General features: G+C 44.4%; 1 protein-coding gene across 1 annotated transcript in view; it reads left to right on the top strand.

The window, feature by feature from the left end:
• Positions 1 to 408: 408 nt before the first annotated feature.
• ITGB2 (integrin subunit beta 2) overlaps positions 409 to 24,428 on the top strand; it is a 139,803-nt gene continuing 115,783 nt past the window's right edge. Inside the window, exon 1 of the mRNA XM_030208868.1 lies at positions 409 to 492. The gene's annotated coding sequence lies outside the window, so the exon portion shown is untranslated. The remainder of the gene's footprint in view (positions 493 to 24,428) is intronic.

Genomic DNA, 24,428 nt, shown 5'->3' with positions numbered 1-24,428 from the left:
CCGAGGGCAGGGGTGAGAACCACTGGATCACTGATCTAAAGTATGTTGCGTACAATTATACTTTTCTAAATTGTATAGCTCTCTTTAGTCATATTCTCCCTGACAATTCAGGTTACCTCTGACTCTATCATAATAATAGTGCTTGCCGGTGGAAAAGGCAGATGTAAACAGTCCAAGGTTCACAGATGTGGATTTAACTTGCTTATTGTGCATCCAGTATCACTGATCACTGTGCATTTGCAGTCTCTGTTGCAACTGTTCAGCATTTCTAGTTCTAAGGAACCACATTTTCAAACTTAGTATGACCTCAAAACAGGATGTTAGGAGTAATTTCTTTTTAATCAGCCTCTAAGAAGCTATAGTGTTTCAACCAACTGTAAGAACACCACGCCTCCAAAAAGGGGAACATACAGAAATGATGCTTTCAGCAAGCACGGAAGTGCTAAAGCTACAGTTAAATGTTTGACAAAAGCAAGAAATCCAACATCTGAGGTAGGATCTGGGTCTTATCATAGTTCCTAGCTGCTTTTCTTTATCTGTTCACGCGATGCTTGAGGTTTTTGATTGGAGGAATGTGGGCATGTTCTGACTGTTCCCCAGGATCTCCTGTAAGACAGGGTTAAGCAAAATGTTTGCAGGCAAGAGAAGTAAAATTAGCATAAAAATACAGAAGTACTCTACAGAGAAAAATCTTAGCAGCCTATCTGTTCTTCAAAACATTCTTACATTCTGTTTTTGATACTGTCATCTTTTGCTCATTCCTGGTCTGAAGAAGAAGGTTCTGTTATTGAAAGCTTGCAAAAAAAAGTTTTTATGTTGTTGGTCCAGTAAAACAAGTATTGCTTTATTTTCCTTTATTTTTTTTTTACCATTTATTTATGTTATGTAGTAATACTTTACTACCATTCATGGGGGCAATGTAATACAAATGTGGGAAGTCTTAGTGCGGGTTCTGTGCACAGTTTGCTGTTCTATTATGGCCGCCCTATGCAGAAAGGAGGTTAGCGCCCAAGACAACTGTATGCAAAGACATCAGCGTGCTGCTCTTTTCTACTTAAGCCTCCATTCCCAGAGGTACAAACTCAAGAGTGTGAGCACTCCAGGGACAGAAAAATACTAACTGTACCTGAATGTACACTGCTTCGATAGCTTTCAGGTGGTATAAAATAAATTCAAGTGAATAAATAAATAATTACAATTCCATCATGATGAAGCTATTAGCTACTAAAACCAAAGAAGCACACAGAAGACCTGAAGGTCACATGTATGGTTTTCTAAAGCTGGAGCAGTAATGGGTGGTCTGAGGAGTACAAAGTTAGCTTGTCCTTTTGTTAACGTATTCTTCCGTGACTAGCAATAGTGAGGATTTCATGCTTGTTTCTTCTCTTTTATGCGAGCATAAAGGACTTGCAGTGCTTTTCTTGCTTTGTTGAATCAGCAGTTTCAGCAGGGGCATAAGGAGCTAGGTGATCATGTCTCCAAATGCAAGGTTAACTATGAGGTGCCTGGTATTAAATGAAGGGTAAAGCATGTGACTACAGAACTGATACTGGGCAATTACATTTATTCACAGAACAAACATATCAGGGGCATAGCCATGGGGGTGTCTAGGGCACCTGGACCCACCCGATGCCTGGCTGGCAGGGATGCACAAGCCCCACTAGCCAAAGAGATTCATCGCCTGAGTCCACGCCTGTGCTGTCAAAGTAGCAGGAAGTCAACGGGGTACTCCAACTGCCAATGTGAGCATGGGCGGAAATGCCAGCGTTGGAGGCTAGATCACCCTGCCAGCTTCTTCACTGATCAGGTAACATGGGTGGGGGCTCTGGCAAAAAAATCTCTTCAGCTGGCAGGACTTGAGCATCCCCACCAGCAAAGGTATGATTTGGCCTGGGGAGGGGAGAAAACAGGAAACACTTCCCCTCCCCTCACCCCCCAAAAAATCAAGATCTGGCTACGCCCCTGAGACATCTATAAAGGAAATTAGGTGCCTACCATAGGCGGTCAGTGACTCAAATGTTTGAGGAGGCTAAGGTGGTGTGGGGCTAGGGCAGGGTGGGCCAAGTTATAATCCTTGGTGTGGCAACACCTGTGTCAGCAGTAAAGGGACAGTGGGGGAATTCTTGGACACGGCTGCCTCCCCCACCTAGAACCTCTGCTACTGATGGTATTTTACACATTGAACACACTTCAGGGAATTATATGCTTAAAATAAAATTCAAAATATTGTTCTGTTTAATATGATGCATTATTTGCAGCATTATGGAAATATACATAGGTACTTTAACACTTGGCTCTCAGTCAGCATTAGCTCCCCACCCCAGTCCTGCATCATCCTGTTGGCTATGTGAACAGTGATCATTAAATGATTGCCTATCAATGCTTTTAGTAGGTTGCCAGATGACCACCAGGCTTCAGATCTGCCCTTTAGTTTATTGTTGAGTTACCAAACATGTTTGGATTACTTATTATCTGTACATAATGGTTAGAGCAGAAGGCTGAGACCTAGGGAAACCAGGGTTCAAATCCACTGCTGCTCCTTAAGATCTTGGACCCTCCATTGCCTCAGGTACAAACTTCAATTGTAAGTCTGTATTGAGATAGACATGGGGAAGCCACTGCTTGCCCTAGGATCAGTAGCATCGTATGTTGCTACTATTTGGGTTTCTGCCAGGAACTTTTGACCTGAATTGGCTATTCTTATGTTCTTATGTAAGTCCTCCAGAAAAATATCTAGTGTGTGTGAATGTAACTCACACTGAGATACAATTGAGAATGGTGTGAACTAAATCCAAATTCAAAATCTAGTATTAGGCATATTGTGAAGTAATATAAGACCTTAAAGTCACCATACCATAATAGTACTTTCTTCCAGGAGTTATACAATAAAGGCCTACCTAGGAAAAGGTAGCAGTATAAGCATATCGGAGGGCACTAAAACATCAATATACTAATAAACAAGCTGGATTAGTACAGATCAGATTTTACACAGACATTCAATGCTATCAGAATAACTAGCCTCTTTCACAAATGCAGACCAAAGACAGACCCTTACCAAGCATGGATTATATAACCACAAACTAGAAATACATAGACTAAAATTAAACTGAAACACCAAGAAGCCAGACTCTGCATATAGTATAACACCAGAGAAACAGAAATAGTGATGCATTTCCTTCTGTACTGTGCAAAATATAAAGACAGCAGATGCAAGTTTTAAAAATAGACACATTCCATTCACTAAATTAAAAAGTAATACTTCAAAATAAAACTAAAATAGAAAATAAGGTGATACATTTTTATTGAATTTATGTTTATGTTTGTTCCATAAATTTATGACCAGCTTTCGGAGGCCAAACCTCCTTCCTCACATCAGGATAGTGTACTAACCTGAGGAAGGAGGTTTGGGCATCTGAAAGCTAGTAAAAAATATTTAGTCCAATAAAAAGGTTATCACTTTATTTTCTGGGTTTTTTTTGTTTTGTTTTTGTGCATTACTCTTTAATGTGGACCAACACAGCTTCCACAATATTTCACTCTAAATTAAAAATAAAATTCTTTTTTTCTACCTGTGTTGTCTGGCCATTTAATTTTTCTAATTGTGTAGGTTGCAGTCTCTGGTTACTGTTTTCCTATCTTCTCACAACTCTTTCCAGGGTCTCCTATCCATTTCTCATTTTTCTCTCTCCTTGTGTCTTCTTTACCTCTGTGTTGTTCCTCCTCGCCAAAAGAAAGCACATTTGTGCTACTTCCTCCCTTTTGAACAGGGCAACGCTGTAGATCAGAAACTCCCCCCTTTCCAGATAATTAGCAGGAAAAGTTCTTGAAACAAACTTCTGAGAAGATCCTATTCAACTTGGGGCCTCTGGCCCTTATTCAGAATCTCAGGGCTCAATCAAGACATTCACAGAAACATCCTTAAAGCTTCATTTCTAAGAGAGATCCCAGACACAACTAACAACTACAACTGCTACTATCTTCAGTCTTAGGGATAGGGGTCCTCTTTCCGTTCAGGGCAACTGCTCCTTAGTTACCAGCCATCCTGTTCTAGACCCCCTTCTTTATAGGTTTCCCTTGGGAACAGGTTGCAGTTCTCATATGTTTGTGGTGCACCCCCTCTGGGCGCCATTTCTGGGGAATATAACACTGGACTAGCAGGCTTCACCAAATATGCAAATTGGCCACTTCTTATACAAAAGCCACTCCCCTTAACATTTATTAATCACATAGTTAGGGAATTCTTCTTTCACCAAACATTTTACCAAAACACTCTTCAACTGAGCCCTTTTTTATGAGGGACTTGGGTCTCAGTTTAGAACAGCCACCTCCCCTCAGACAGAACTCTTAACTTCAGTCTAACTTGACAGTCCTGTCCTCCATTCCTTGCTGTTAGTTCAAATATTACTGAGTTCAGTCTAGCACAATGTTCATTTCACGTTGTTCACCACAACAAAAATTCCACCTTTTATATTTTTCACATTATGCTGATATTCAGGTAAGTACCTTATCTGCTCATTCTATTTGGGGTCCGATCCCCAGGGTTTCCAGCCCGCCTTGGTCCATTTCCTGGGAGTCTGCTTCCCAGTCGCTCGGCATCCTTCCTTTCAGCTGTGTGGTTCCTTTCCTCTCTCTTCGGGGAAGTGTCTTTTGTTTAAAGGATGGCCTATTACCAACCCCAAACTTCCTGGGCTCTTCCCACAGGTTCTTGAGAAGACCAGAATTTTCTCCAGGGGTGGACCTCCTAAAGGGACATAGCTCCTTCCTACTGCTACAGGCTTTCTCCTTTTCACTTAGTAAAGGATAAGGTCCACCCCTCTCCCTCCCTAGTTATCCTGGGGTCAGGGTTATCACTGAGGTAGGGCTCCCTCCCGTGGATTCTACAGGACAACACAGGTCCTTCCAATGCCCAAGCGCCCTCTAGTTGCCTCTTCCCATCTACTCAGGTCATGTCAACATCTAATCACCCTCTCTAGTGGCTTCTTCCATGCCACTAACTCGTGCTTCCTTGGGAAAGCTTCCTTTGGTGGTCAGATCATGTCAGGGCAGGTCCTATATATATATCCCCCATAGCTCTCACACCTCTTATACTACATCTATTTCCAATATTGTATTATCCATTCAGCTTTCTTCTGTTTTACTGCCTCTCTGTCCATTCAGACCTCATTCACTCTTAGTATCTCCTTTTTTTGTTGTTTTTACTGCATCTACTTCAGCTTTCCTTCTCTTTCCCTCACCCAGACCCTCCTGCTTCTCATGTTCCCTAGTGTTTCACTAACTCTTCCCTGTCTTTCCTCTGTCATGTAGCATCTCCTTTCTGCCTCTCTCGCTCTCTGCCCAACCACACAGCATCTCCTTTCTGTTTCTTTCTTGCCAGCAGAGACAGTGGTGAAAGCTGCCTCTCTCTGACTGACAGAGCTTTTCATCTGCATGCCCCACCTACGGAAGTTGCATTAGAGAAATGGGACATACAGAGGAAAGACTCCATTGGCCAGAAAAAGGCTGCTTTTATCACTGCCTTTGGTGACGACTTGCTGCAGTGTTTGGAGGACTGGCGGGTCAAGGCAAGACCCAGGCACAGGGAGGATGGAGAAAGAGGGAGGGAGGGTACAACTTCATGTGGCTCCTACCATTGGGCAGCCCTGGGTATTTTACCGGACTCACTTAATGGTAGCTATGCCCTTGCATCTCCTTTCTCTCTTTCTGACCCATGCCCCCATCCCAGTCATCCAGGATCTCCGTTCTCTCTCTCTCTCTCTCTCTCTCATCCCTCCCTCCCTCCGCCCCAGCCATCCAGGATTTCTTCTCTCTCTCTCTCAATTACACCCACCATCCATCACCCCACTGTCCCTCTCACCCCCCACCATCCAACATTGCATCTCTTTCTTCTCCATCTCACATCATCTTTCTGTCTCTCATCCCCCAGCATTACCCTGTCTCTCCCTCCTCCCCCTCCATCTAGCATCACCTGTCTCTTCCCCAATACTCCTCCCTCACTCTTTTTTCCATTCCTCATCTTGCAATATTGTCCAAATTTCTCTTTCCCTCATCCTTACCCCACCATTGCCCCATCTTTCTCTTTCCACCCCCGCTCTCCCTCCTAGTCACTCACTGACACCTCCTCCCGGCCGCTGCCTTCTCAAGTCCTGGAGGAATTGCAAGCTTCCCTGCCCTTCCCTATCCTGCCACTCACTCAGTGGTTCGTGCTGCAGCCTCCTGACTTGGCTACAAACAAAATGAAGGGAAGGGAAGCTCACGGTTCCTCCAGGCTGCTGTGGACTCAAGAAGGCAGTGACTGGGAAGAGAAGTTAGTGGTTGGGGCTGGGGAGGCTTGGCCCTCTCCCAAGCCTCCTACATGGGACACCTATGGTGCCTACTTTCCTTTATAGTATACTAGTAAAAAAAGGCTCGTTTCTGACACAAATGAAACGGGCGCTAGCAAGATTTTCCTCGGAGTGTGTATGTTTGAGAGAGTGTATGTGAGAGTGACTGTGTGTGAGAGAGAGAGTGAATGTGCAGGACGCTGAGCTCTGGCTGTGCTTCAAGGAACTGACCAATCCTATTTAATAGAATGCACCTCCAACAGTCTGAAGCCGAGAAACCTCGTGTGATTGGCCACTTCTGCTTGTGACGAACCCGGAAGTACGTGATGTCAATTCAGGAGATGGATACAGAGAGCAGGAACGCCTCAGCCATGCAGTCAGCTTCAGAATGTTGGAGGTGCGTTTTATTATATAGGACTAGTGCGACAGGTGAAATATGCACCTATAATTTAGATGCAAGCACTTACGCCAGCCATAGAGCTGGTGTAATGCTTACACCTAATTGCCACCCACTTTTGCCCAGACTCCTCCTATTGTGAAGAGCCTCCCCTCCGCCGGAGGGTCTTCGGGATCTTGCCTCCACCCGGGCCACTCAGCCTCCCGGCCCACTGCAGTCCACAGGCAAGGCTCAAAGAAAATAAACTTCAAAAAGGTAAAAGTCACCACGCTCCTTTATTGTCAGGGATTCACAGTTCAGTAACTTTCAAAAGGAATCCTGCAGCCCTTCAAAACAACTCTCCTGTTTTCCTCTCAGGGCCCAGGTACAGCAGAAACGCAAAACAAGTTCCCTTCCAACAGCTGCACAAATCAGTTGAAGCCCAGTTAACAGTCCCCACAGATAGGTTCCTCTGTAGTCCAACTTCACACCCCAAAAAGACTCCCTGTATCTTGTCCACCCCCACGGGGTTTCTGCAAACAGTCCAAAACACACCCTTCTGTGGGCCTCAGCCCACAAAAAAGAAAAAAAAAACAATGCAACTTACTTTCCCCTCCCCCACACAAAAAAAGGTTTGTTTTCCTAACAGTTCAAAATCCACAGTGCTTAATGCCTTAGCACTCCGTTCAGACACACAGTCTCTTCAAAGAACACAGCCTGAACTCTTTTGGGAAAGAGGAAAAGATCCCACCCATTCAGGGTCACTCTATTACTTCACTGACCCTCCTCCCGCATGACCCTTCCCCCTTTCCACTTTCAGCCCAGCTCTGACACCAAGAGTTCACCTGGTTTTTCAGTTTAGTTTTCAAGGCATGAGCCCAGGCAGAAAGGTCCATAGGTTCCCCAGAGTCTGCTTCCTGCTCCTGCTCTCCAGCAGCTTGCCAGTCCATGGGCTCATTCTCCTCTACTCTGGGTGGCCGTTCCTCTCTTACTTGATTATGTTCCAGGTGCCCCTCCTTTGCCTTGTCAGAGCCCTCTCCCGGGTAATGCTGGGGCCAATAATCCCTATACCAGGGTTTTCCCCGGGGATGCTGGGAAATGTAGTCCTTCTCCCACCTCCATTTTCTAGGGGGCACTACTTTTTTCCTTCTCTCTCTCTCTCTCTCTCTGAGGAATGATTAAAGGTAGGGCTCTGCTCTGTCTCCCTCGGCTCTTAAGCCTCCTTCCTTCTCCCTCCTCCACTTCCATCTGTGCAAAACCCTTATCCTCCCCTTCACATACCCCCCCCCCCCCCCTTAAGAGAATGCCCCTCTCGTGAACCTTAGGCTCGGTATCCTCCTCTCCGATTCGTGATAGAGCATCGACATTGCCCAAGGCACTGCCAGGTCGATGCTCCACTGAATAACGGAAGGGCTGCAGCGCCAGATACCAGCGCATGAGGCAGCCATTATTGTTCTTCATTTGATTGAGCCATTTGAGGGGAGCATGATCGGTTACCAATCTAAACTCCCTCCCCTCCAAATACACTTGGCAGGCCTGGACTGCCCACCTAATGGCCAAACACTCTTTTTCAATCGTGGAGTAGTGTGTTTCATGCGGGAAGAGCTTTCTACTCAAATACAGCACTGGATGCTCTTCCCCCTTATGCTCCTGGGACAACACGGCTCCCAGCCCGACCCCTGAAGCATCAGTCTGCAGGATAAAGTTTTTCTTAAAATCTACAGCTGTTAACAGAGGTTCCTGACACAGGGCCCTCCGGAGGGTTTCTATCGCCTGTACCCCATCCTCCTCCCACACTAACTGATTGGGCTTATTCCCCTTCAGCATGTCAGTAAGGGGTGCTGACAGGGTAGAGAAATGGGGGATAAACCGTCTGTAATACCCTATGAGCCCTAGGAACCCCCTTAATTGCTTCTTAGTGCTAGGACGGGGAAACTCCTGGACACTCTGAACCTTGTCAACCAGGGGCCTGACTTCGCCTTGCCCTACCATATACCCCGGGTATGTCACTCTCCTTTGGGCAGAGGGGCCTTTCTCCGGTACCCCTGGCCGAAAACTCTCATCTATCTGGGGACCCAGGTCTTCCTCCGCCTTTTTGTCTACCCTCGCCTTACAAATCCTCCCGGGCCCCACTATCCCCTCACCTTGAAAAGGGAAAATTTGATCCAAATTGGGCTCGAATGCCTGGCGCTCTCGTGCCGGCGTTCGGGTGGCCACCATAACCTTCTTACTCTTTATACATTCTGCGAACGGCGGCCAATCCCTGCCCAAAATCAACTCTTGGGGCAATCTGGGCAAAACCGCTATGGCGAACTTTATCTTCCCCGTGGGACCCCTAATGCTCACCCGGCGCAACCTGTACGGAGTGCTGGCCCCATGGATACACTGGATCCCCACCTGCCCGGCACCAGTCGCCCTGTCCGGCCTCTGGTATCCCTTATCTTTTCCCACAAGCCTCTTGACATCATTGACTGGTCCGCCCCGGAGTCCAACAGAGCCTTCACTGGGATGCCCTCCACCTCTACCTCCTGGGTATAACTAGATTGGGCACTGGGAGAGACCCGGGAGATCCACCCCGCTCGATCAGGACACCTATTTTGGAAATGCCCCCTCCCTCCACACTGGTAGCAGAGGCGCTTTTGAGACAACCCGGCCCCCTTCGTGACCCTTCCCTGAGATTGGCCCTTAAATCGGGGAAAGAGGGGTCCGAGGCTGACCAGACACCCCTCTGGAATCGAGGATGACAGCCCCAGCCCCTCAGGAAAGCTACCACATGCTTCCCCTCCCTTTTGGGTCTTTCCCCACCTTACCCCACTCCTGGGCTTCCAGACCGCATTCTAGGCTCCCCACAGCTTCCTCCAGGGTACGACACCCCCTCCGTACCACCAATACCCTTACCCCCTCGGGTAAGGCTTGCAGGAATTGTTCTAGCACTACTTCCTGTAAGATGTCTTCAACCGTACGTCCCTCTGGCTCTAGCCACTTCTTCGCTAGGTCCATCAATTTTGTGGCTAGGCCCTTGGGAGACTCCCCTTTCCCCCAAGCTAGGGCTCTAAATTGCCTCCGATAGGCCTGAGCACTAAGCCCATACCTATCCCTGATGGCCTCTCTCACCCTACGGTAATCCCCAGCATCTGTGGGCGATAGTCCACGGAAAGCAGCTAGTGCCTCCCCTGATAGAGAGGGGGCTAAACGAATGGCCCATTGTTCTTGGGGCCATTTAGCGGCCACCGCCACTCTCTCAAAAGCACACAAAAAGTCATTGACATTGTCCTTTTCTGTCAGTTTACCCCAGGTGAGCCAGTTCATGTGATAAGGTCCTACCATGCTTGTCCCATCAACAGCCAAGTCCCGGTCTCTTGACCCACTCACGGCTCTCTGGGCATGTGCTTCCCTCTGCAGGAACTCCTGGAACAAGTCCATTACCGGCTGCTGCTGGGCTCGAATAGCCGCTAGGGCCTCCCCGATCATCTTTTCCGCCAATTCATGCTGCTTTTGGAATTGCAGGGTCATCCAGGCGAAAACCTCCTTAGGATCCATTGTGGGTGCTGCTGCCGTCACCTACAAAGAGGGCACACCAAAAAAAAACTCTCCAAGTGCGGCACCGTGACACCTGGTCCCCGCTAGCCACTCCTTTCTCACCTCCACTCCACCCCTGCTCCCGTATACGCTTACCGGAAGCAGAGACGAGTCTGCGCTGCTCTCAGCGTTGGCCCCCTCGACGGGCTTCGGGCTCCCCCTTGGGTCCGTCTGCCTTCTGCGTGGACGTCCGCTGTGAATCCCACCACTGCCACCACTTGTGAAAATGATCCTACCCTCCGCCGGAGGGTCTTCGGGATCTTGCCTCCACCCGGGCCACTCAGCCTCCCGGCCCACTGCAGTCCACAGGCAAGGCTCAAAGAAAATAAACTTCAAAAAGGTAAAAGTCACCACGCTCCTTTATTGTCAGGGATTCACAGTTCAGTAACTTTCAAAAGGAATCCTGCAGCCCTTCAAAACAACTCTCCTGTTTTCCTCTCAGGGCCCAGGTACAGCAGAAACGCAAAACAAGTTCCCTTCCAACAGCTGCACAAATCAGTTGAAGCCCAGTTAACAGTCCCCACAGATAGGTTCCTCTGTAGTCCAACTTCACACCCCAAAAAGACTCCCTGTATCTTGTCCACCCCCACGGGGTTTCTGCAAACAGTCCAAAACACACCCTTCTGTGGGCCTCAGCCCACAAAAAAGAAAAAAAAAACAATGCAACTTACTTTCCCCTCCCCCACACAAAAAAAGGTTTGTTTTCCTAACAGTTCAAAATCCACAGTGCTTAATGCCTTAGCACTCCGTTCAGACACACAGTCTCTTCAAAGAACACAGCCTGAACTCTTTTGGGAAAGAGGAAAAGATCCCACCCATTCAGGGTCACTCTATTACTTCACTGACCCTCCTCCCGCATGACCCTTCCCCCTTTCCACTTTCAGCCCAGCTCTGACACCAAGAGTTCACCTGGTTTTTCAGTTTAGTTTTCAAGGCATGAGCCCAGGCAGAAAGGTCCATGGGTTCCTCAGAGCCTGCCTCCTGCTCCTGCTCTCCAGTAGCTTGCCAGTCCATGGACTCATTCTCCTCCACCCTGGTCTGCTGTTCCTCTCTTACTTGATTATGTTCCAGGTGCCCCTCCTTTGCCTTGTCAGAGCCCTCTCCCGGGTAATGCTGGGGCCAATAATCCCTATACCAGGGTTTTCCCCGGGGATGCTGGGAAATGTAGTCCTTCTCCCACCTCCATTTTCTAGGGGGCACTACCTTTTCCCTTCTCTCTCTCTCTCTCTGAGGAATGATTAAAGGTAGGGCTCTGCTCTGTCTCCCTCGGCTCTTAAGCCTCCTTCCTTCTCCCTCCTCCACTTCCATCTGTGCAAATCCCTTATCCTCCCCTTCTCACTATGTATATACCTACCTGTAAAATCTGCAGTATGAAGATATGTGTAAATTTACAGAATAGTGGTTAGGTGGAATTTTGGCATTTATGCATCTAATTGGTATGTAAATATTAGTGCCCATTTTACAGAATTACCCTCATAATATCTACAAGTACAATTCCAGGAACTGATATTTATTTATTAATTGCATTTGTATCCCACATTTTCCCACCTCTTTTGTGTACAAAATATTGATTCTGCTGCTAACACACACCTGTGTTTGCATGTTTCCATGAAGACCAGTGTGCTTTCCTATGTTCGCTTCACTGTACGTCTCTAATACATGAATGAATACATCAGCCTCTGCGGTAAAATTCTGTGTGGAATTTTTTTTAATGCTAGCACTAGGAAATCAGGTTACTACAATATGTAGTTAGCTAAGGATATGCAAATCAGTGTGACTTTAAAAGCCAGCTCTAATCCTCCAAACTTGGTTCACAACATGGGTTTTTACCATGGCTGAAGCTCTCACTTTTATTCCATGCATTTTAAATGCATGACTATCTCACTCTAATCAAGCAGATTAAAAATTCTCATGCATTGACCAAAAATCTCTCCTCCTTTGCCTCTCCCCGACTTCCCAGTTCCCATTTTCAGGGTCAGAATTAAGATATGGATACAAACAGGCAAAGTGGAGTAATGGTTCTCTCCACACCTCATTGTCTTTGCCTTGTTAAAGATTCTGTATTAATAGAAAAACTAAAAACAATGCAAAGAACAGAGGTACATAAGCATCGTCCTACTGGGACAGACCAAAGGTCCATCAAGCGCAATATCCTGTTTCCAATAGTGGGCAATCCAGGTCACAAGAACCTGGCAAGATCCCAAGTAAAACAGATTTTATGCTGCTCATTCTAGAAATAAGGAGAGCTAATTGACTCAACAGCAGTGTATTGAGAGTATATACCTATATATAAGTATAAGTATAAAGGGCGTCTCATCCAGTCACGACACTTGTATGCGTCAGGCTTTTGTTGAGCCTATATACTCGTGACGAAATATAATCATTGACCGCCCCCAACCACCTGTGATGCACCAGAATTGTTTGCTGTGAGGTTCCTTGTATTAAATTCTTATTGTGTGTGCTTCAATAACGCATTATAACCATCACTCTTTTTTTATGTGATTTTTTCTCTCTGGTGCATTCACGGGGTTTGAAGTCTTTCCTTACAATATTAATTGTGCTGTTGAAGTCAAATAAAACAGTATGAAACGGACAAGTAAAAACTTATCTCAAATATCCTTGGAAGCTGTGGGTTCTTGCTTTGTTTTCGGTCCAGCGATTGTTGTACCCTCAGACTTCACTAATAAAGCTTGTTCTAATCTCCGAAATTAATGCCACCCGACAGGAGCCTGTTTCGCTAATGTTTGCTTTGTCAAGGGCGATAGGCATCAATCTATAAGAAATGGAGAGCATATATATTTAATCTATAAAGCAATAGCTATAAATTAGTATTGAACATACCGTGTAAATAAATAACATCCGGTCTCACTTTGTCAGAGTTCTATGTCGGCAGTATCTGCTGAAAAAATGGCGCTGATGTTCGGTTTTTAAAACCAGGAAGCTCCACCTCTCAATAATGACGTATGGGTCAATTGTGTATCACCGATCTTAAAAGAAACATGCCCAATGTAGGAAAGCGTTAAGGCCATAAGGTTCTACTGTATTGAGGCGGTATATCCATCGTGCCTCTCTTTGTAAAAGTAACCTGTCAATGTTGCCACCTCGAGCATTGGGAATTATACGGTCAATAACCATACATTTTAGAGATTCACCAGAATGTTGGTTGTTAATGCAATGTTGTACTAATGGGGCACCAATAGTGTTTGCTGCTATGCGTGATCTGTGCTCTATCATCCGTGCATTGAGAGATCTTTTGGTTTTACCGATATATACCTTGTCGCAAGGACATTTAATATAGTAAATAATGTGAGTGGTGCGGCAAGTAGTTAGATGTTGTAATTGATACGTGATGCCATTATGGCAAAACTGGGCAGACTCAATGGTTGAAAGACAAGTTTTACACCCTGTTTTATTACATTTAAAATGACTACCTTGCTGACTGGAGGGAGCCCGACCTGATGAAGAAAGGTCTGCCGGACTTAATATTTCACTTAAATTACGCGATCGTGAAAAGGCTGTTCTCATACGATAGTTAGCAAAAATTGGATGTGCACGCATAATGTCCCAGTGCTGTTTGATGATTTTAGATGCTGTTTCTCCACCCTGCACATATCGCATTATAAACGTCATAACTTGATCTTCATGGGAATCACGTTTTGTACCTTGAAGTAGTAAATTTCTGTTGACATATTTAGCCTTGGTATAAGCCCGTTTAAGGACCTTCTTCGATATCTTCTGTGTATTAATTTTGAGCTGAAGATATGCGCTTGTGTTTGAAATCAGTATCTTCTGAACATATGCGTTTAAAACCGTAGGAACTGTGAAAAGGGGAGACTGTCACGTAGAGTTTTTGGATGGCAACTGCCATATTCTAGAATGGTATTTCTGTCTGTGGATTAGTATGTACCTTGGTCTGGAAGGTGCATTGCTGTAAACATATTCCACATCTAAAAAGTGTATAATACTGTCTGATGATGTAGCGGTAAATTTTATACGTGGATGGCAGTTGTTGAGCCATAATTGAAAATTGGGGGCGGTCAATGATTATATTTCGTCACGAGTATATAGGCTCAACAAAAGCCTGACGCATACAAGTGTCGTTGTGACTGGATGAGACGCCCTTTATACTTATACTTATATATAGGTATATACTCTCAATACACTGCTGTTGAGTCAATTAGCTCTCCTTATTTAATTTGTGTAGATTACAACAACTTTAAGCCATTCATTTTCTTTTTTGCATTCTAGAAATAAGCAGTGGATGCCTACTTTCCTTTACTGAATAGGCCATAGGCAGCAGTCTTCTGAGAATCGGTCCTGATCTGCCATACATCTATCCCCACTAGCATTTGTTTTCTGTGGTCCCTACCTACGGCCTTTCATCCATGAACACAGAACAGAAATAATTGTTAAGCAGTTCAGTTTTAATCCTTATCTTCTACATATTTCTCCCCCTCACCTTTGAGCCTCACAATGCTATTATGGCACTTCCTCCTATCACTTACATATCTAAAAAATGTATTGTCCCCCAATTTTACGTATCGGCTATATCTTCTTCCATTTGCACCTTTGCTTTCCTAACAGCTTTTCCAGCTACTCTTAGCTTTTCCAAGTATTTTTGCCTGTCTTCCTCTTTCTGAGTCATCTTGTAATTTATGAAGGCTAACCATTTTCCCCTACCTTGTCAGCTACTATGTTTGACAACCAGAGAGCGGCCTTCTTTACCTCTTACTTTTATATACTTTTCTAACATGAAGGTTTGTCATAATCTTGCATATGTTTGCATATCAAACCTTCTGTATGTGTGTGTGTGGGAGGGGTTATTATAATGTTTTAAAAAACTGTTATTTGTTGGTATTTCTTGTGTTCCCAGTAAATGTATTTAATCTTTTGTGCAAGAAAGGGGATCTTTGTAATTGATGCTGAGACATAAGAAGGAGAATAGATACAAGGGAAAGAAAAGGGATTTGGGGGATACGGAGGGGGAATGGGAATTTCATCAGAAAGAAAGTGGATCTTAGAGAAAAGCAATAGAAAATAATTAGGCCAAACAATTAGGCACGACAAGGCAGTTGCTTAGGGCAGCAGTTCAGGGGCCCTTTTACCAAATGCAGTAAAAAGTGGCCTTAGCGCACCCTTTCCAACACGCTAAGGCCGTTTTTTTTCTGCAGGGGTAAAATGGACGAATTTCGGTTGGGAAAATTAGAGCATGGAAAAATCTGAAGTTTGTTAGGCTAATCAGCTCACTTCTATACTGAGTACAGTATCAATGGCTGAACTGATTTACATCAGGGTGTGGGAAAAATCTTCTCCAAGATAAAATTTATTATAAAGCGCTGGTGAACTTTATGATGTATCTTAATGTTTAAAACTGCCACCTGGTGTTATTTTGTAGCAAACAGCCAAACTTAGCACACTAGCAGCCACACCTTTTAATCTTTGAATAGGTGCAGAAATGATAGTGAAGCTCTTGAGAAAAAAGGCCAAACATTTGCACGTATGAAACCACAGAGTTTACCAATAACTGTTGATAGCATCTACGAAACTGCTTAGGGACTCACTGGTTTCTTTTATCCACAAGCCAAAGGGTGGGAGCCCACAAACAGGATACAGGGTTTTGTTTAGCAAGCATTTTATCACACATAATACAAACTTTAGAGTCACCCGAGCTGGGAGGTGACTATGTAGGATGGTGTTTTCACACAGAGCGCTTTCTATCTACTTTCATTTAAAAACAGCGAGGCCAGGAAGCCACTGAAAAGCTCTTCTACTTAGGAGTAAGATATTCATAAACTTGCTGAGTGGGTATGATCACTAAGTTAGTAATAATTTCAGTGGCACTACTAAATGTACACAGTGCTGTACACATTCCCCTAAATTCCATATGTGGCACCTTAAGTTGTGCACGCTAATTTGGCCAAATTGTATGCACAAATTAACAAGCTAATCAGCACCAATACTTTCTATAATGCGGTGCACGTGAATTCTAATGTGTACAGTTGAAAAGGGGGGCGTGGCCATGGGTGTGGAATGGGCGGATCGTGGGTGTTTAAAAAAACTTTGCACACTATTATAGAATACACCTAATCTGCACCTAACTTAGGTGCAGGTATTTAGGACTGGTTTTAGGTGGCCTACATTTTAGCACAGGGATGGCGTGAGTGTATTCTGTAAACTATGCCTAATTTTAGGTGTAGTTTATATAATTGCGCAAACCATGTGGTTTTATGTCACCATATATAGAATTTCCCCTATTATATGCAGACATTTTCTCTGTCCCTAGAGGGCTTACAATCTAAATTTTTTGTACCTGGGGCAATGGAGGGTTATGTGGTTTGTCCAAGGTCACATAGAGCTGCAGTGAGAATCAAACCCAGGTTGCCAGGATCAAACCCTGCTGCTTTAACCATTAGGCTACTCCTCTGATTATATATACAAGGATATCACCTGGCTAGTGTCAAAAAGAAATAAATTTAAATACGTAATTGCCAGCTGAAAGTTTTTATCTTTATTAATTTACGAGACCAGCCAATGGGAGCAAGTAAATACAATACATATGCAACATGCATTTCACTGCAATTGTGTCTTCAGTCTTGCATCAGGCTGTGTGCCTTTTCTATATGATTTACAAAGGAACATCTATGATTTTTTAATTACAACAGGGTACTATCTAATTAGTTTTTCTCTCCTCAAAGCACGTTCTTTGTCACAGACACCATTTCTTTCTTATTTCTTGAGTAAAGCCAATTCTCTTTAGGCTAGAAGCTATTTTCTCAATTTTTCCTAATACTTTTGGTTCACAAATTAAACCTTGATTTACTCATGGACACTGGGCCTAAATTCATGTTTATAATTCCATCCTCGACCAAAGATTCTTATCTCAAGAATCAACCTGATCAGACTTTCTTTCATTTCAATGTCCATTACTACTACTACTACTTATCATTTCTATAGCGCTACTAGACATACGCAGCGCTGTACAATTAGTCACCTACTTTTCTTCTTAAACATTTCGAAGGCAATTCTATAAATGCGTTGCTGTGCCCCCCCGGCGCATCACCTCCACCCCCCAAGCGCATCGCTGTTACCCTGTGGGGGTGCAGGGAGCAGTCACGCATCTGTTGGCTCTACTGGTTCCCTGCCCCAGAACAGGAAGGAACATCAGAGGAAGAAGGGAGCCAGCAAAGTCGACAGCCACGCAGCTTCTCCCTGCACCCCCTTGCAACGTGAACCTAGGGCGGACCGCCCCCACCGCCCCGCCCTTGGTACGTCACTGAGTACAGGAGAGAATCCCTTGAAGAGACTGAAAAAAGAACAGACATAAGGTTTGAGGCAGGATGGATATAACATTTTGTCCTGTCAGTCTTTCACATTCATAGGCTTACTACTACTACTTAACATTTCTAAAGCGCTACCATGGTTATGCAGCGCTGGACAATTTAACAAAGAAGGACGGTCCCTGCTCAAAGGAGCTTACAATCTAAAGGACAAAAAGTGCAGTCAAACAAATTGGGGCAGTCTAGATTTCCTGAATGGAGGTATAATGGTTAGGTGCCGAAGACGACATTGAAGAGGTGGGCTTTGAGCAAGGATTTGAAGATGGGCAGGGAGGGGGCTTGGCGTATGGGCTCAGGGAGTTTATTCCAAGCATAGGGTGAGGCGATATGTACAATAGGTACAAGACAATATTTAATAAGCATAAAAGAAAGTAAACTTCTAATAAGACAATGAGAATGATTAATCAGCTAGGAAATATCTTAAATCCAAAAGAGGCAAAACAAACTTATAACGTTCTGTTGCAGTTGTACACAAGTGATCATTTTCGGCAATAATGTCCTCAGGATCACCACTCTGTTAAAAGTCTATTTTTGTGGTAATGATGTATGTGAATGCAAACCCAAGATTGAAGTCCTTGGCATACTGGTGAGAGGTATTCAGGAAAATGTCTTGGTATCAGTTCCTTGCCATAGTCTGAAGGAGAATGAAAACAATAGGAGAAAACATATCTCGTCTGGTCAGGAGGAGATCACTGTTTCACAAAATTTACTCTTCTCTGCTGGAAGTCCTTTGGGTAAATCAAAACTTGTCACTAAGTATGAATTTTACCTGAGGCTGGCCTGCTTTCCTGAGACCAAGCTTGTTTTAGATGGTAAGGATGTCTTTCTGTAGGGGAGAGTTTGCTAGCACTTCACTCTACCTCAGTAGATTTGGTAACAGCAAAGAGAAGAAATGGCACTTACATTTAGGCACCAAATCATCAAATGAGGGGGAATATCCTTTGAGCATGGGCCCAGTTTTCTAAATGTGCAAGAATCAGCTAGTAATCTTATATCTGGACTAACAGAATTTCACAGCGAAGGGCCAGCATAGGAGGAAGCACATTTCCAGTATCAGCTTATCAAATTTAATTTTGTGAAGGAAGAACAAGAAACCTGCCTGTGATGATCTCAACCTTCTCTGAGGGATATAAACCATTCATTGATTTTTCAGGCACAAGACAGCTTTGTTACAAAACACTCTATTTCCCAAAGATGATATGTTAAAAGACATTCTAAATGGTACTGGAAGCCAGCACTGACTTTGAAGAGCAGGCATCACATGATTATGAAGATCCAGATTCACTGTTTTGAATGTATTAAAGCCTCTTTACTTTTTTTTTTTTGTTTTGTTGTTTTTTTTCTTTGGAAGACTTGCAAGTAATATATTGCATCAATCCAACCTATGTGTAATTAAACTCTGGAAGTCGTTGCCAGAGAATGTGGTAAAGGTGGTTAGCTTAGCGGGGTTTAAAAAAGGTTTGGACGCCTTCCTAAAGGCAAGTCCATAGACCATTATTAAAATGGACTTGGGGAAAATCCACTGCTTATTTCTGGGATAAGCAGCATAAAATGTTTTGTATTTTGGGGAGGATCTTGCCAGGTATTTGTGACCTGGATTGGCCATTCTTGAAAACAGGATGCTGGGCTTGATGAACCTTTGATCTGTCCCAGTATGGCACTACTTATGTACTTATATTAAGAGCTGTATATTATGATGTAGATGTTCTGTTCTGGGCTCCTGCCCTGAGCAGCTTGGGAGCAGATACTTACTGGCACTTAACCAAAGGGAGCCTCTGAATATCAGTGCTGACCACATCACTCTCCAATTAGTGCCAGGGCAGTCTGGGAGCAGAGTCAAGGCAGATCTAGACCTTATCCAGACACTGCTCATTTTCAGTGCTGCTGCCCAGATAACCGAGTATGTAGGACTGCATAAAAAGCAGTCCTAATTATACCTTGTTAATTATTTGAATATCAGCCAGAATAACTTCCAATAACCACAAAAGTCCTGGATACCTAGATATGTTTAGCGGCTGAATACCATTACTTAGACCATTGTTTCCCAAGTCGGTCCTGGAGTACTCCCTCACCAGTCAGGTCTTCTGGATATCCACAATGAATATACATGAACTTGATTTGCATACACTGCCTCCATTATATGAAAATTTCTTTCATACTTATTCACTATGGATATCCTGAAAACCTGACTGGCAAAAGGGTACTCTGGGACTAACTCAGGATATACTGACTTAGATGTATGAGATGTCAAAGTGTCACTATCCCTGAAATGTCCTAAATGCCACTCTCTTTTCAGATGGATAACTATTGATGTATAATAACTTACTTTGTATGCTTCTCCCAGTCACTCTTATCGGCACCATAGTTATTCAAAATGGCGCCCTATATTTCAAAAGAACACCAAACTGCATTACAATATCCAGTCACCTTGTTGAAATTAAAATTAATGTCCACAATGATGGAGAATCAGCTGAATGTTCTTTGTTGTATAACAACTTATACATCCAAAATTATCCGTTCCAGGCCCAGTGTCATGGCGCTTCTGTGACCCCGGCCCTGAGCCCCGCTGCACTTACCCCCGGGGCGGCTTGTGGGGCAGCGTCCTTCCGTGCCCACTGTTGCGCATACCCACCTAGGGCACGTGTGTGCCGCAGCCCGATTGTTATAGAGCTAGCAGCGGGATGATGGAGGGGTGCGGCAGAGTGATATCATGGGCCTGGGTGCTTTCAGGCAAGCCCAGCCCTATCTTGAGCGCCTTTGCAAATAAGTGCAGCTTGTCTCCTGATTTCTGCTTGCCAAGTCTGCTTGTCTCCTGGTTCCTGCTTGCCAAGTCCACTCATCTCCTGGTTCCTACTTTCCAAGCTTCAGCCTTGTCTCTTCTCCTTCAACTCTGGAAGTGACCTGTCCGTCATGATTGGGTATCCAGCTACAGTCCTAGGGTTCACCACCCAGGATAACAACACCAAGGAATTAACACATTAACACATACACACACACACACACAAATCATCAGTACGAAACATACAATCAAAGCCGAGTTTATTAATCAAGTTGCTCATAGGTTGCTCATTAAATAATAAAGGAGAGAGTACTGAGACATTGGTTCTACATCTAGAGTATGAAGGACCATTTTGCTCCAATTGTGTGGAGCGAGAAAGAAAGTTCAACTTGCACTCTGCGGGGAGAGTTCCATTGCTGTGCATCAAGCTTCACAGCTGTTTTTTTACAGTCATATAAAAGTAACCTAATTAACCCCGACGCAGGCGCTGTGTGCTGAAGTACAGCCCATGTTGGGTCACTGATAAAAGATTGGCGATCAGGTTATACGATTAAAGGATCTGTGTCCCGATTTTGAAGGCTCCTAGTGCTTCTTTTGGCTATTTTGCTGGTGATTTGTTACTTGTGAGTTTTGTTCATTTGGACACTTCACAACTTCAGTCAACAAGAACATGTTTCTTTCTCTTCAACTGAACTAATTGTGATCTCTGTTTCTTAACACCTAAAGATCATGAGCTACTGAGCAGTCTCATGATAACAGTTTCAGAGCTGGAGGAGGAATCATGAGTATGTGAACTTAAGAGCTGATGATCTCACCAGTGACTCACAGTGGGGTTGTGGGTCTTGGCTCAATTCTTGCTGCAGATTTCAGTGAGAGAATAATAATATGTTTTGCAGTGGCTGCAGAAAACAGACCACAATGCATCTCTTTGCCCATGGATGGATTAAGTTTGAGTCTTTATTCCTAATGCTATGGCCCAGATTTTTCAAAGAACTGTTAAGATAATTGTGGGCACAAATAATAATAATAAAAAGATTGATATTACTGAAAGTCTTAGTTATCTCAGCCTTCAGATCATAACAAGAACTGAAGTGCATTGCCATAGACTCTACAGTAAGCTGTAGCTTGAAATTTGTGGCGTATCTTCAGTTTGTGTGTGATTTTAAATTGATTGACAACAGTGGAAACACTATTCTAGGTCTCATTTCAACTCATTTCAGTGCTTGAGTTCACTAAAGCATTCAAATAACGTAAAGAGAAAAGCTAGTCCTAAGATGCTATTTTGACATCTGTTAAGCATTTTTCTAAAGAACCCCAGTAATACATAAGGGATTTAGAACCCGTCAAGCACTGGTGGATACACAAGTTGTAAAGTGCACCTTTCCTTCTTTAACATGTAACCTGTGGTCCACTGGGTGTGAAGATTGACCTTACCAACCCCAAAGAGTACAAAAAAATGTATACAAGCTCAACAATGGGGTTTTGGTTGGCAAGATGGGGGTGTAGGCAGGTTCCCCAAGGCCCTGTCTGCCTGATCTCACTTAGAATAAAAACACACTCAAAATACTATGAGTTCATTCCAGAGGATACTTTTTTTAAAAGCATCTTTATTATATGTAATCCCCCCAAAATAAGCACAAAGACAGTGTCAGAAATCAAATAGATACAGTGGAAGATTGAGGAGACTGAGGTAGCCAACTCAGGCTCATAAAGAAGGAAGAATAGGAGGTGTCCATTCAAGGACTCCAGAAGAGGGATTCTTCCCATGGCTCTACGCTGACGACTCCCAGATCTACCTCTCTCTACCAAGATCCCAGATCTACCAAGGTTTCAGCCTGCCTGTCTGACATCGCTGCATGGATGTCTCAACGTCATCTGAAGCTCAACATGGCCAAAACCGAGCTTCTCATCTTTCCCCCTAAACCTACTTCCCCTCTCCCCCCTTTCTCTATTTCGGTGTATGGCACTCTCATTCTCCCTGTCTCATCTGCTCGTAACCTTGGGGTCATCTTTGACTCCTCTCTCTCTCCTTCTCTGATCACATTCAGCAGATTGCCAAAACCTGTCGTTTCTTTCTCTACAACATTAGCAAAATCCGTCCCTTCATCTCTGAGCATTCTACCAGAACCCTTATCCACACTCTTATGACCTCTCGACTTGATTATAGTAACCTACTTTTCACCGGCCTCCCTCTTAGCCATCTCTCTCCTCTTCAATCAATCCAAAACTCTGCTGCACGACTCATCTTCCGCCAAAGTTGCTATACCCACATTAGCCCTCTCCTTAAGTCACTTCACTGGCTCCCTATCTGTTTCCGTATTCAATTCAAACTTCTCCTATTAACCTATAAGTGCATTCACTCTGCTGCTCCCCAGTACCTCTTCATTCTTGTCTCTCCCTATGTCCCCCCTCGAGTACTCCGTTCTGTAGACAAATCTCTCCTATCTGTCCCTTTCTCCTCTACTGCTAATTCAAGACTCCGTTCATTTTATCTCGCTGCACCTCACGCCTGGAATAGACTTCCTGAGCCTGTACGTCTTGCCCTGTCTTTAGTCATTTTCAAGTCCAAACACAAAACCCACCTCTTTACCACTGCTTTTGACTCCTAACTCACTTGCCCTGTCCTTTATCCTCACCTCTTTATTCCTTTACCCTTAATTGTTCTGTCTGTATTCCCTTACTCTTAACAGTTTTGTCTGTTTACCTGTCTTATCTAGATTGTAAGCTCTTTGTATGGTGTACAGCGCTGCATATGCCTTGTAGCACTATAGAAATGATAAGTAGATAGATAGAAGAGGGAATGTCCATCAAAAGATCCCAGAGGAAAGCTGTTCAGGAGACCAAGAGAAGGGACCTGCAAGGTGCCAATACACAAAGAAAAAAACAGATTTATCAGATCATTAACAGAAAATCCTACCATTCTGGAAGTTCTGTTCCAGAACATTCCCTGCAGACGCAGGTTACATGTCCCAAAAACCATTTAACCTTTCCTAGTACTTTGACCAAATACCTTTTAGTGTCTGTTCCACTGGCCCTCTTCACAAAATACAAAATCCTCAAAAAATCCTTATTAGTGCCCTCTGCCAAAAATACTCCACAGCTCCTCCAGGCAGAATCTTCTTGAGCAGAACCATCTTTTCTTGTCACTCTCACACAGTGTATGTGAAAGTTGTACCCTATATCCTCTGAGTTTGTTGAGTTCCTCAGGATCTCTTACAAACAGTATTCTAGTACAAGCAATTAAAAAAGCTCTTCTATGAACCAAGGTAACCGGTTAAGTTTTATCCAGTGGCCAGGGCAGGATATGTAAAAGTGATGATTTTGTGTATTAATTCCTTAAGTTACCGTATTTTTCGGACTATAAGATGCACTTTTTCCCCCAAAATTTGGGAGGAAAATGGGGGGTGCGTCTTATAGTCCGAAGGTAGAGATTTATCAGGCCACCAGCCCTCCCGCCCTCCCTCTGAGTTTGGGATCACCCTCCCTAGGGTTACCTCCCCTCCCCCTGGCCCTGTCACCACCTCTCCCCTTACTCACGCGATCTTCCCTGGTGGTCTAGTGATGTCGGGGCAGAAAAGAGCCCCCTCTTTCCTGCCCAGCACGCTGCTCTGCATCCTCCTGTATGCTGCCTGTGACGGTCTCGGCAAGATTCAAAATGGCCACCGAGAATTGAAGTCTCGCGAGGCCACTTCAATTTTTGGCGGCCACTTTGAATCTCGCCAAGACCATCACAGGCAGCATACAGGAGGATGCAGAGCAGCGCGCTGGGCAGGAAAGAGGGGGCTATTTCCTGCCCCGACGTCACTAGACCACCAGGGAAGATCGCGTGAGTAAGGGGAGAGGTGGTGACAGGGCCGGGGGGAGGGGAGGTAACCCTAGGGAGGGCGATCCCAAACTTGGAGGGAGGGATTCGGACAAGACGCACCGGAGCACCTAGGTTTTAGAGGAGGGAAAAAGTGCGTCTTATAGTCCAAATTTTTCTTCCTATTTCCCTCCTCTAAAACCTAGGTGCGTCTTATGGTCCGGTGCATCTTATA

This window comes from Microcaecilia unicolor, chromosome 7 (genome assembly GCF_901765095.1).
Source record: "Microcaecilia unicolor chromosome 7, aMicUni1.1, whole genome shotgun sequence".
Taxonomy (NCBI): Eukaryota; Metazoa; Chordata; class Amphibia; order Gymnophiona; family Siphonopidae; genus Microcaecilia; species Microcaecilia unicolor.
This window is presented reverse-complemented; position numbering and strand designations above follow the sequence as displayed.